General features: G+C 47.9%; 1 protein-coding gene across 2 annotated transcripts in view; it reads left to right on the forward strand.

Moving 5' to 3' along the window:
* PUS7 (pseudouridine synthase 7) overlaps nt 1-13,696 on the forward strand; it is a 289,815-nt gene that overhangs the window by 730 nt on the left and 275,389 nt on the right. The window lies entirely within an intron of this gene.

The raw sequence follows: 13,696 nt of genomic DNA on the forward strand, positions 1-13,696 counted from the left end.
AGAAGATTCTCCAATTGATTACAATACAAAGAGCCCCAGCCGCTGATTTCCCGGTAAACCGACGGTTGTCATCGTGATTTGTAAAGACGCTGTGAAGCTGCTGGGAGTAGCCGCTAAGTTCAGTAAGGACGCTGCAACTGCAAGTCATCATAACCGAGGACACTCTGTTAATACACCCTCTTGCTCTCATCCTGTAACGGGTCCAGAATCGCAGGGACAGCGTGAACAGCAGCTCCAGTAATAACAAGCATCTCGGAAATGTCTCACAGCGGTATCCATTATATGTGACTCACCACAGAAATCTGGTGCTGGGATCAGCTGCGGAGGGTAACGTTTATGTTCCACTCCATATTACTTTATTTTGGAGACCATTCCTCAGCTAGATAATAACTGTGTCCTGTAACTGAGACTGTTACAAAAGAATACATCAGGAGTATCGCTACATGTAACAATTACAGTTTCATCTAAAGAGCGCACTCAATACTGCTACATATGGATACTTTTACTATTGTGATCTGAATTCCTAACATTAATTGTAGTACTGTTTTTTTTTTTTTAAATGTGTTTTAATATGATTTTTAATAAATGTGATGTTAATTTTATCAAACCAGCAGTGCATATTGTGACTACTAATTAATTGGTTCATGAGCCCAAACACTTGCTTTCTTTCTTGGTTTTCAGGGAGGGTGTCTGACGTAAGTTCTGGCCCCGATCAGCCTGCTCTCATCGCACTGGAGGAGTAAGTGCTGGGCTGCACAGAGACTGCATACACTGGGTTTTTGCATCTCGGCATGCACATGCAATTGCACACTTGCACGGCGAATTTACACTCTCCCTGGGGTCAGCGACTATCTGAATGCAGGACAGCAAAGTTTGCAGCCCAGCGATCAGGTCTGAATCACCCCCTTATCCAACTAAGGCAGTGGTCAGAGAACAGGGGTAAATTATCCCAAATGGGGTAAAAATTAAATTCCTGGGGGTAATGGATGGTCGCGCTGCCGAGACACAGTACCAGCCTGCTCGCGTTGTGACGTGCTGACGTCAAACCGCGTTCCCTCCTGGCCGCCCTGTGCTGTGTGACATGCTGACGTCACACACCGCTCCCTCCCACCCGCCCGCCCTGCGCTGTCCTCCCGCCCGTGGCCCGCCAACCCACACACAGAACTTGAAGTGTTCTGTGGCTGACCGCTGACGGAGTTCCGCAGGATCAGACAGTGGCCCACATAACAGTGGGAAATTCCCACTTACATTACTGAGGTGAGGATGTGACCATCTGTCTCCTAAAAGTCGTGTCCCCTCCCCTCCCCTCCCCTCATCCATCTTTCTTACATTCATTCTGGTGTTTTGGGGGGAGAGTGCTATTTAACCCATTCATTGCCAAAAAATAATTGGTGAAAATAATTCTAAATATATTTTGGGGTAAAAGGCAAAAAAAAGTTCCCTTAACTAAGGGAACTTATGGTTCTGGCTTTCCAGGATAGATGGGGCTTTGCTCGTTTTAGACGTGCCTGCAGTTTTGGGACCCATTCGAGAGCTTGTGTGTTTTACGCTTATATTACTGCAACTTGGGTGTTGCAGAGCAGTGTCCCAAAAAAACAGATGCACAGCAGGGTGTGGGTGAAAATATCAGACAATTGTAAATTGTTTAAATACGTTTATTCATTCATGAATTATAATCACTATTTTATGATTCTCTCTAAGACATCTACATTAAATCATTTGGTGTTATGATGTTGCTATTTTTGAATGGGTAGCAATCAGTTGGGAACAGGATATGCTGGGATCCTGGCTGCCAGAATGCCGACGGGGGTGAGCGAAACGAAGCCCTTTGCGGGGTCGATGCGCTCTCTACGCTGCAGGCTCGCTATCTTAGCCACAGGTTCTATTCCCACTCTATGGGTGTCGTGGACACCCACGAGTGGGAATAGTCCTGGGCACCCTGGTGGCATTCTGGCGGCCGGGATCCCGGCGTCTGTATGCTGACCACCGGGATCCTGGCGTCGGTATGCTGACCACCGGGATCCCAACCGCAGGTATCATAACTACATTCCGGATACAGATAAGTCACAGTAAGGGTGTGTACACACTGTGAGATATTTTCTTTCGATTTTGACTATATAGTCAAAATCGCAAGAAAAGTTAGTGCAGATCGCAAGGTGAAAGTCACCTTGCGATCCCGATGCGCGGTCCCGCCAGGTCGGCATCTCAAGAAAAGATAGACTGTGCAGGCAAGTCAATCCCTGCTAGATCGGTGTACTATCTAGTTCATCTCACATGTCAATGACATCTCGCATAAGCCAAAATCGTAAGCACACATAGTCCATATCTCAAGAAAAGTTAGTCAAAATCTGTACTATCTGGGCTCCGGGGAGTTCAAGGGAAATCGCAAGTAAAAATCGGCCATAGCAAGGATCTCACCGTGTCTGAAGATCGACAGTGTCTAGGTCGACAATGTTTAGGTCGACCACTATAGGTTGACAGTCACTAGGTCGACATGGATGGAAGGTCGACAGGTCTAAAGGTCGACATGAGTTTTTCACATTTTTTTTTCTTTTTTTGTTTTTTTCATACTTAACGATCCACGTGGACTACGATTGGAACGGTAAAGTGTGCCGAGCGAAGTGAAGGCACCATGCCCGAAGCATGGCGAGCGAAGCGGTGCACTAATTTGGGATCCCGGTCACTCTACGAAGAAAACGCCACCAAAAAAAAAAAAAATCCTCATGTCGACCTAGCACATGTCGACCTAGAAACCCTGTCGACCTTCCATCCATGTCGACCTAGTGACTGTCGACCTATAGTGGTCGACCTAAACATTGTCGACCTAGACACTGTCGATTTGATGAACCACACCCGTGTACACACCCTAAGTCACTGTCTTCTTGTTTTGCTTATTTGTTTATGTGCTTTGTAATTGGGCAATGCGGATCCCTTTGTGGCACCATATAAATAAAGGTTAATAATATAGATGCTTTAATTTCTCATATGTCCTAGAGGATGCTGGGGTCACATTAGAACCAAGGGGTATAGACTGGATCCGCAGGAGACATGGGCACTTTAAGACTTTGAAAGGGTGTGAACTGGCTAATCCCTTTATGCCCCTCCTCCAGACTCCAGTTTTAGAATTGTGCCCAGGCAGACTGGATGCACTCTAGGGGAGCTCTACTGAATTTCTCTGACAAGACTTATGTTGGGTTTTATATTTTCAGGGAGGACTGCTGGCAACAGTCTCCCTGCTTCGTGGGACTTAGGGGAGAGAAGTATGACCATCTTCTGGTGAGTTCAATGGCTCTGCTTCTGGCTGACAGGACACCATTAGCTCCTGAGGGTGATGATCGCTGGGCGCTCCCGGATGCTCACTCCCGCAGCCTGCCGTCACCCCCTTACAGTGCCAGAAGTCAAAAGACAGGTGAGTAGCAGAAGATGAGAAGACTTCTCCAGTGACTGCATTCTGAGGGCTGCACGCCATGCTCCCACACATACACAGGCACTGCAGGGGGGGGGGCGGCGGCGCCCGCCCTGGGCAACATAAATCCTCATTAAAAGTTAACTGGCAAGAGGGGACATTAGTGCCTGGGCACTGTCCTAACCCTCACCAGTATAATGATTTGTTTAATTTGAGCGGGACAGAAGCGTACCATTACGGGGGCGGAGCTTCTTCCTCACAGCTCACTGCTCGGCGCCATTTCCTCTCCACAAGGCTACAGACGCTGGTCCTTCCTTACACTGCTGACAAGTATCATCAGGGTGCAAAACGAGGGGGGGGGTGCAGTACATATTGGTGCAGTATATTGGCATTTAAAAGCGCTACAGGTCTGAGGCTTTTTTTTTAGTGTTTGTTTGGCGCTGGGTTGTGAGCTGGCAAATCCTCTCTGTGTCCCTCTGACAGACTTGACTGTGGGTCTGTCCCCTATAAGCCTGGTGTGTCTGTGGGTGTTTGGTGCACGTGTGTCGACATGTCTGAGGCTGAGTGCTCTTCCCAGGAGGAGGCTGTGGTAGGGACACAGACGACTGTGGGGGTGACCCTGTCCGTACCGCCGACTCCTGACTGGGTGAATGTCTTGAATGCGAAAATGGCTCTTATCAGTAAGAGATTAGATAAGTCTGAGTCTCAGACCCAGGTGGAGGATATATTATTGCAAGTCCAGGACCCCTCGGGGTCGCAAAAACGTTCTTTTGCCCAGTTGATGCACACTGATACCGACGGACACTGATTCCAGTGTCGACTATAGTGATTCCAGATTAGATCCAAAATTGGCAAAGAGCATTCAGTACATGATTGTGGCTATTAAAGATGTATTGCATATCACGGAGGACCCTGCTGTTCCTGATAAACGGGTCTGTATGTATAAAGAAAAGAAACCGGAGGTGACATTTCCTCCCTCTCATGAACTGAACGCTCTATTTGAAAAAGTTTGGGAAAACCCTGACAAAAAGTTTCAATCCCCAAAAGGATTCAGGTTGCTTATCCTTTTCCCACTGAGGACAGGGAAAAAGTGGGAGTCACCCCCCCATTTTGGACAAGGCCCTGTCACGTTTGTCTAAAAAGGTGGCTCTCCCAGCATCGGGCACAGTGGCCCTTAAGGACCCAGCAGATCGTAAGCAAGAAACTACGTTAAAATCCATTTATATGACCACGGGTACGCTGCTCAGACCTGCTATTGCATCTGCGTGGGTGAGTAGTGCTATTGAAAAGTGGGCAGATAACTTGTCATCTGATATAGATACACTGGATAGGGATAGCATCCTCTTGACGCTGGGTTATATCAAGGACGCTGCAGCATACCTAAAGGAAACTGCAAGAGATATTGGCTTTTTGGGATCAAAAGCCAATGCCATGGCGGTCTCGGCTAGGCGAGCATTGTGGATTCACCAATGGAATGCTGATGCAGACTCCAAGAAAAATATGGAGTCTCTCCCATATAAAGGTGGTGTCTTGTTTGGGGATGGCCTCGATGATTTGGTATCTACGGCTACCGCGGGGAAGTCATCTTTTTTGCCTTATGTTCCTCCACAACAAAAGAAAACGCACCGCTATCAAATGCAGTCCTTTCGGCCCAATAAATACAGAAAAGGGCGAGGCTCCCCCTCCCTCTACTAGCCAGGAAGGAATAGAGGTAAAGGATCAACAACCTTGTCGAGTTCGCAGGAGCAGAAGTCTTCCCCTGCTTCTGCCAAATCCACCGCATGACGCTGGGGCTCTCTTGCGGGAGTCCGCACCGGTGGGGGCACGTCTAAAACTCTTCAGTCAGGTCTGGATCCGTTCGGGCCTAGACCCGTAACATAGTAACATAGTATCTGAGGTTGAAAAAAGACAATTGTCCATCGAGTTCAACCTATTTGTGGTGTCCTATGCATGATGATTTGACTAAAATTTCTGACTGATGCTGCTGTCAGCCATTGCATTTTATCCCTATTTATAGTAACTATAATGCATGACTATGCACCATACCCCTGGATATCCTTATCCAATAGGAATTTATCTAACCCATTCTTAAAGGTGTTGACAGATTCCGCCATTACAACTCCCTCGGGCAGGGAATTCCAAACACGTATTGTCCTTACCGTGAAAAAGCCTTTACGCCGTATTGTGCGGAATCTCCTCTCCTCTAACCTGAGCGAGTGTCCACGAGTCCTCTGTGTTGATCTAACCAAAAACAGGTCCCGCGCAAGCTCTGTGTATTGTCCCCTTATATATTTGTAGATGTTGATCATATCCCCTCTTAGTCTCCGCTTTTCCAATGTAAACATGCCTAGTCTTTCAAGCCTTTCCTTGTATTCCATCGTCTCCATGCCCTTAATTAGTTTGGTCGCCCTCCTCTGTACCTTTTCAAGCTCCAGGATATCCTTTTTGTAGTACGGTGCCCAGAACTGTACACAGTATTCAAGGTGTGGCCTCACTAGTGATTTATATAACGGGAGTATAATACTCTCGTCCCTAGCATCAATACCCCGTTTTATGCATGCTAATATCTTATTAGCCTTCTTTGCTGCAGTCCTACTTTGGGTACTACTGCTTAGCTTGCTATCTATGAGGACACCTAAGTCCTTTTTCCAGTACAGAATCCCGTAATTTTACCCCATTTAGTAGGTAGGTATAATTTTTGTTCTTGTTACCACAGTGCATTACCTTACACTTGTCTGTGTTGAAGCGCATTATCCATTTGGCTGCCCATGCTTCTAATTTAACTAAGTCGTTCTGAAGAGACTCGGCATCCTCCTCTGTATTTATAGCCTTACACAATTTGGTATCATCTGCAAAAATTGACACCATGCTCTCTAGACCTTCTGTTAGGTCGTTAATGAAAATATTGAACAATAGCGGTCCTAATACTGAGCCTTGCGGCACACCACTTAGCACTTCAGTCCAAGTTGAAAAAGATCCATTAACCACAACGCGCTGCTTCCTATTATCTAACCAGTTTTTGACCCAAGTGCATATTGTGCTTCCTAGCCCTGATTCTTGTAGCTTGTATATAAGTCTCATGTGTGGTACAGTATCGAACGCTTTGGCAAAGTCTAAAAAGATTACATCCACGTCTTTACCCTGATCTAGGTTTGCGCTTACTGTTTCATAAAAGCCAAGTAAGTTGGTTTGACAGGATCTGTCCTTCATAAACCCATGTTGATTCCTTTTAATGACCTTATTGGTTTCAAGGAACTTCTGAATACTATCTCTTAGAATACCTTCCAATACTTTCCCCACTATAGATGTAAGACTAACTGGTCTATAATTACCTGGTTCAGCTTTACTTCCCTTTTTGAATATAGGCACTACTTCCGCTATACGCCAGTCTTTGGGAACCATACCTGATATAACTGAATCCTCAAAGATCAAAGATAGCGGTCTTGCCAGTTCAGAGTGAAGCTCCATTAGAACCCTTGGATGAATACCATCGGGCCCTGGTGATTTATTAATCTTTAAATGTTTTAATCGGTCACAGACTACTTCCTCGCTTAAATAAGTACCTATCAGTGTGATATTGTCATTATTGAGATTGTGTGTCAGTCCCTGAATTGGGTCCTCTCTAGTGAATACTGTTGAAAAAAACTCATTTAGTGTGTCCGCTATGTCATTATCATTTTTGCTTAAGACTCCCAACTTGTCTTTCAAAGGGCCTATACTCTCCTTTTTTAATCTCTTGCTATTAATGTATTTAAATAATTTTTTGGGATTCGCTTTGCTTTCCTTTGCTACTAGTTTTTCAGTTTCTACTTTAGCCGCTCTTATTTCCTTTTTGCAATTTTTGTTACATTCCTTATAGTGCTGAAATGACTCTGCTTCCCCGTCAGATTTGTATTTCTCTGACGTCCTAGTGGATGCTGGGAACTCCGTAAGGACCATGGGGAATAGCGGCTCCGCAGGAGACTGGGCACAAAAGAAAAGCTTTAGGACTACCTGGTGTGCACTGGCTCCTCCCCCTATGACCCTCCTCCAAGCCTCAGTTAGATTTTTGTGCCCGACCGAGCTGGGTGCAATCTAGGGGGCTCTCCTGAGCTTCTTAGGAAAAGTTAGTTTTAGGTTTTTTATTTTCAGTGAGACCTGCTGGCAACAGGCTCACTGCATCGAGGGACTAAGGGGAGAAGAAGTGAACCTGCCTGCTTGCAGCCAGCTTGGGCTTCTTAGGCTACTGGACACCATTAGCTCCAGAGGGACCGAACACAGGCCCAGCCTCGGAGTCCGGTCCCAGAGCTGCGCCGCCGGCCCCCTTACAGAGCCAGAAGCAAGAAGAAGTCCGGAAAATCGGCGGCAGAAGACATCAGTCTTCACCAAGGTAGCGCACAGCACTGCAGCTGTGCGCCATTGCTCCTCATGCACACCACACGCTCCGGTCACTGATGGGTGCACGGCGCTGGGGGAGGGGCGCCCTGAGCAGCAATATGAACACCTTGGCTGGCTAAAATACATCACATATAACCCCCAGGGCTATATGGATGTATATTAACCCCTGCCAGATTACTAAAAAAAAGCGGGAGAAAAGTCCGCCGAGAAGGGGGTGGAGCCTATCTCCTCAGCACACTGGCGCCATTTTCCCTCACAGCTCCGCTGGAAGGACGTCTCCCTGACTCTCCCCTGCACTCCTGCACTACAGAAAAGGGTAAAACAAGAGGGGGGGGGGGGGGCACTAATTAGGCGCAGTATAATATAAACAGCAGCTATAAGGGGAAAAACACTCTGTATAGTGTTATCCCAACATATATATAGCGCTCTGGTGTGTGCTGGCATACTCTCCCTCTGTCTCCCCAAAGGGCTAGTGGGGTCCTGTCCTCTATCAGAGCATTTCCTCTGTGTGTGCTGTGTGTCAGTACGACTGTGTCGACATGTATGAGGAGGAAAATGATGTGGAGGCGGAGCAATTGCCTATAATGGAGATGTCACCCCCTAGGGAGTCGACACCTGAGTGGATGGGCTTATGGAAGGAATTACGTGAAAGTGTCAGCTCTTTACAAAAGACGGTTGATGACATGAGACAGCCGGCTACTCAGCTTGTGCCTGTCCAGGCGTCTCAAAGACCATCAGGGGCTCTAAAACGCCCGCTACCTCAGGTGGCAGATACAGACGCCGACACGGATACTGACTCCAGTGTCGACGATGAAGAGACGAATGTGACTTCCAGTAGGGCCACACGTTACATGATTGAGGCAATGAAAAATGTTTTACACATTTCTGATAGTACAAGTACCACTAAAAAGGGTATTATGTTTGGTGAGGAAAAACTACCTGTAGTTTTCCTAAATCTGAGAAATTAAATGAGGTGTGTGATGATGCGTGGGTTTCCCCCGATAACAATTTCTAAAATGTTTATTGGCATTATATCCTTTCCCGCCAGAGGTTAGGGTGCGTTGGGAAACACCCCCTAGGGTGGATAAAGCGCTCACACGCTTGTAAGGGCTCTATCCTCTCCTGAGATGGCCGCCCTTAAGGATCCTGCGGATAGAAAGCAGGAGGGTATCCTAAAATGTATTTACACACATACTGGTGTTATACTGCGACCAGCAATCGCCTCAGCCTGGATGTGCAGTGCTGGGTTGGCGTGGTCGGATTCCCTGACTGAAAATATTGATACCCTAGATAGGGACAGTATATTTTTGCCTATAGAGCATTTGAAAGATGCATTTCTATATATGCGTGATGCACAGCGGAATATTTGCCGACTGGCATCAAGTCTAAGTGCGTTGTCCATTTCTACCAGTAGAGGGTTATGGACACGTCAGTGGTCAGGTGATGCGTATTCCAAACGGCATTTGGAAGTATTGCCTTATTAAGGGGAGGAGTTATTTGGGGTCGGTCTTTCAGACCTGGTGGCCACGGCAACAGCTGGGAAATCCACGTTTGTACCCCAGGTCGCCTCTCAACATGAGAAGACGCCGTATTATCAGGCGCAGTCTTTTCGTGGATAAGCGGGCAAAAGGTTCCTCATTTCTGCCCCGTGACAGAAGAGGAAAAAGGCTGCAGAAATCAGCCAGTTCCCAGGAACAGAAACCCTCTCCCGCCTCTGCCAAGCCCTCAGTATACGCTGGGGCTTTACAAGCAGAATCAGGCACGGTGGGGGGGCCCGTCTCAATGAATTTCAGCGCGCAGTGGGCTCACTCGCAAGTAGACCCCTGGATCCTTCAGGTGATATCTCAGGGGTACAAATTAGAATTCGAGACGTCTCCCCCTCGCCGTTTCCTAAAGTCGGCTTTACCGATGTCTCCTTCTGACAGGGAGACAGTTTTGGAAGCCATTCACAAGCTGTATTCCCAGCAGGTGATAATCAATATACCCCTCCTGCAACAGGGAACGGGGTATTATTCCACACTGTTGTGGTACCGAAGCCGGACGGCTCGGTGAGACCGATTCTAAATCTAAAATCTTTGAACACTTACATACAGAGGTTCAAATTCAAGATTGAGTCACTCAGAGCAGTGATTGCGAACCTGGAAGAAGGGGACTACATGATGTCTCGGGACATCAAGGATGCTTACCTTCATGTCAAAATTTACCCATCTCAACAAGGGTACCTCAGGTTTATGGTACAGAACTGTCACTATCAGTTCAGACGCTGCCGTATGGATGGTCCACGGCACCCCGGGTCTTTACCAAGGTAATGGCCGAAATGATGATATTCCTTCAAAGGAAGGGAATTTTAGTTATCCCTTACTTGGACAATTCCCTGATAAGGGTAAGATCCAGGGAACAGTTGGAGGTCGGTGTAGCACTATCTCAGGTAGTGTTGCTGCAGCACGGTTGGATTCTCAATATTCCAAAATCGCAGCTGGTTCCGACGACTTGTCTTCTGTTCCTAGGGATGATCCTGGACACAGTCCAGAAAAAGGTGTTTCTCCCGGAGGAGAAAGCCAGGGAGTTATCCGAGCTAGTCAGGAACCTCCTAAAACCGAGCCAAGTCTCAGTGCATCAATGCACAAGGGTTCTGGGTAAAATGGTGGCTTCCTACGAAGCAATCCCATTCGGCAGATTCCACGCAAGAACTTTCCAGTGGGACCTGCTGGACAAATGGTCCGGGTCGCATCTTCAGATGCATCAGCGGATAACCCTGTCACCAAGGACAAGGGTGTCCCTCCTGTGGTGGTTGCAGAGTGCTCATCTTCTAGAGGGCCGCAGATTCGGCATTCAGGACTGGGTCCTGGTAACCACGGATGCCAGCCTGCGAGGCTGGGGAGCAGTCACACAGGGAAGGAATATCCAGGACTTATGGTCAAGCCTGGAGACATCACTTCACATAAATATCCTGAAGCGAAGGGACATTTACAATGCTCTAAGCTTAGCAAGACCTCTGCTTCAAGGTCAGCCGGTGTTGATCCAGTCGGACAACATCACGGCAGTCACCCACGTAAACAGACAGGGTGGCACAAGAAGCAGGAGGGCAATGGCAGAAGCTGCAAGGATTCTTCGCTGGGCGGAAAATCATGGGATAGCACTGTCAGCAGTATTCATTCCGGGAGTGGACAACTGGGAAGCAGACTTCCTCAGCACGACCTCCACCCGGGAGAGTGGGGACTTCACCCAGAAGTCTTCCACATGATTATAAACCGTTGGGAAAAACTCGACAGGTATTGCGCCAGGTCCAGGGACCCTCAGGCAATAGCTGTAGACGCTCTGGTAACACCGTGGGTGTACCAGTCAGGGTATGTGTTCCCTCCTCTGCCTCTCATACCCAAGGTACTGAGATTGATTAGATGGTGAGGAGTAAGCACTATATTCGTGGCTCCGGATTGGCCAAGAAGGACTTGGTAACCGGAACTTCAAGAGATGCTCACGGAGGATCCGTGGCCTCTACCTCTAAGAAGGGACCTGCTCCAGCAAGGACCCTGTCTGTTCCAAGACTTACCGCGGCTGCGTTTGACGGCATGGCGGTTGGACGCCGGATCCTGAAGGAAAAAGGGCATTCCGGATGAAGTCATCCCTATCCTGATCAAAGCCAGGAAGGATGTAACCGCAAAAACATTATCACCGCAATTGGCGAAAATATGTTGCGTGGTGCGAGGCCAGTAAGGCCCGACGGTGGAAATTCAACTGGGTCGATTCCTACATTTCCTGCAAACAGGAGTGTCTATGGGCCTGAAATTGGGGTCCATTAAGGTTCAAATTTCGGCCCTGTCAATTTTCTTCCAAAAAGAACTAGCTTCAGTCCCTGAAGTTCAGACGTTTGTAAAAGGGGTACTGCATATACAGCCTCCTTTTGTGCCTCCAGTGGCACTTTGGGATCTCAATGTAGTTTTGGGTTCCAAAAGTCACATTGGTTTGAACCACTTAAATCTGTGGAGTTATATCTCACATGGAAAGTGGTCATGCTGTTGGCCCTGGCCTAGGTCAGGCGCGTGTCAGAATTGGCGGCTTTATCCTGAAAAAGCCCTTATCTGATGTTCCATTCGGACAGGGCGAAATTGAGGACTCGTCCTCAGTTTCTCCCTAAGGTGGTTTCAGCGTTTCACCTGAACCAACCTATTTGTGGTGCCTGCGGCTACTAGGGACTTGGAGGATTCCAAGTTGCTGGACGTAGTCAGGGCCCTGAAAATATGTTTCCAGGACGGCTGGAGTCAGAAAATCTGACTCGCTGTTTATCCTGTATGCACCCAACAAGCTGGGTGCTCCTGCTTCTAAGCAGACGATTGCTCGTTGGATTTGTAGTACAATTCAGCTTGCACATTCTGTGGCAGGCCTGCCACAGCCAAAATCTGTAAAAGCCCATTCCACACGGAAAGTGGGCTCATCTTGGGCGGCTGCCCGAGGGGTCTCGGCTTTACAACTTTGCCGAGCTGCTACTTGGTCAGGGGCAAACACGTTTGATAAATTCTACAAATTTGATACCCTGGCTGAGGAGGACCTGGAGTTCTCTCATTCGGTGCTGCAGAGTCATCCGCACTCTCCCGCCCGTTTGGGAGCTTTGGTATAATCCCCATGGTCCTTTCGGAGTCCCCAGCATCCACTAGGACGTTAGAGAAAATAAGAATTTACTTACCGATAATTCTATTTCTCATAGTCCGTAGTGGATGCTGGGCGCCCATCCCAAGTGCGGATTGTCTGCATTACTTGTACATAGTTATTGTTACAAAAATCGGGTTTTTTGTTGTTGTGAGCCATCTTTTCAGAGGCTCCTTCTGTTATCATGCTGTTAACTGGGTTCAGATCACAAGTTGTACGGTGTGATTGGTGTGGCTGGTATGAGTCTTACCCGGGATTCAAGATCCTTCCTTATTGTGTACGCTCGTCCGGGCACAGTATCCTAACTGAGGCTTGGAGGAGGGTCATGGGGGGAGGAGCCAGTGCACACCAGATAGTCCTAAAGCTTTCTTTAGATGTGCCCAGTCTCCTGCGGAGCCGCTATTCCCCATGGTCCTTTCGGAGTCCCCAGCATCCACTACGGACTATGAGAAATAGAATTATCGGTAAGTAAATTCTTATTTTCTACAGGCAGGTGTGGATGCGGGCCTAAAATTGGGCTAAATTAAGGTAGAGATTTCAGCCTTATCGGTTTTCTTTCAGAAACAATTGGCCTCCCTTCCAGAAGTTCAGACTTTCGTGAAAGGCGTGTTGCACATCCAACCTCCATTTGTGCCTCCAGTGGCACCATGGGATCTTAATGTTGTGTTGCAGTTCCTTCAATCACATTGGTTTGAACCTTTACAGAAGGTGGAGTTGAAGTTCCTCACTTGGAAAGTGGTCATCCTGTTGGCCTTGGCATCTGCAAGGCGGGTGTCTGAGTTAGCGGCCTTGTCTCACAAGAGCCCTTATTTGATCTTCCATGAAGATAGAGCTGAATTGAGGACACGTTAGGTGTTTCTACCAAAGGTGGTTTCCTCTTTCCACATGAACCAACCTATTGTGGTGCCTGTGGCTACTGACGCTTTCGCTGAGTCAAAGTCTCTGGATGTGGTCAGAGCTTTGAAGATTTATGTCGCCAGAACGGCTCAGATTAGGAAAACAGAGGCTCTGTTTGTCCTGTATGCTCCCAACAAGATTGGGTGTCCTGCTTCCAAGCAGACCATTGCGCGCTGGATCTGTGGTACGATTCAGCGTGCTCATTCCACGGCAGGATTGCCGTTAGCGAAATCGGTGAAGACCCATTCTACTAGAAAGGTGGGCTCATCCTGGGCGGCTGCCCGGAGGGGGGTGTCAGCGGTACAGCTTTGCCGAGCAGCTGCTTGGTCGGGATCAAACACTTTTGCCAAGTTTTTTACAAGTTTGATGCCT

This window comes from Pseudophryne corroboree, chromosome 6, assembly GCF_028390025.1.
Source record: "Pseudophryne corroboree isolate aPseCor3 chromosome 6, aPseCor3.hap2, whole genome shotgun sequence".
In the NCBI taxonomy this organism is placed as follows: Eukaryota; Metazoa; Chordata; class Amphibia; order Anura; family Myobatrachidae; genus Pseudophryne; species Pseudophryne corroboree.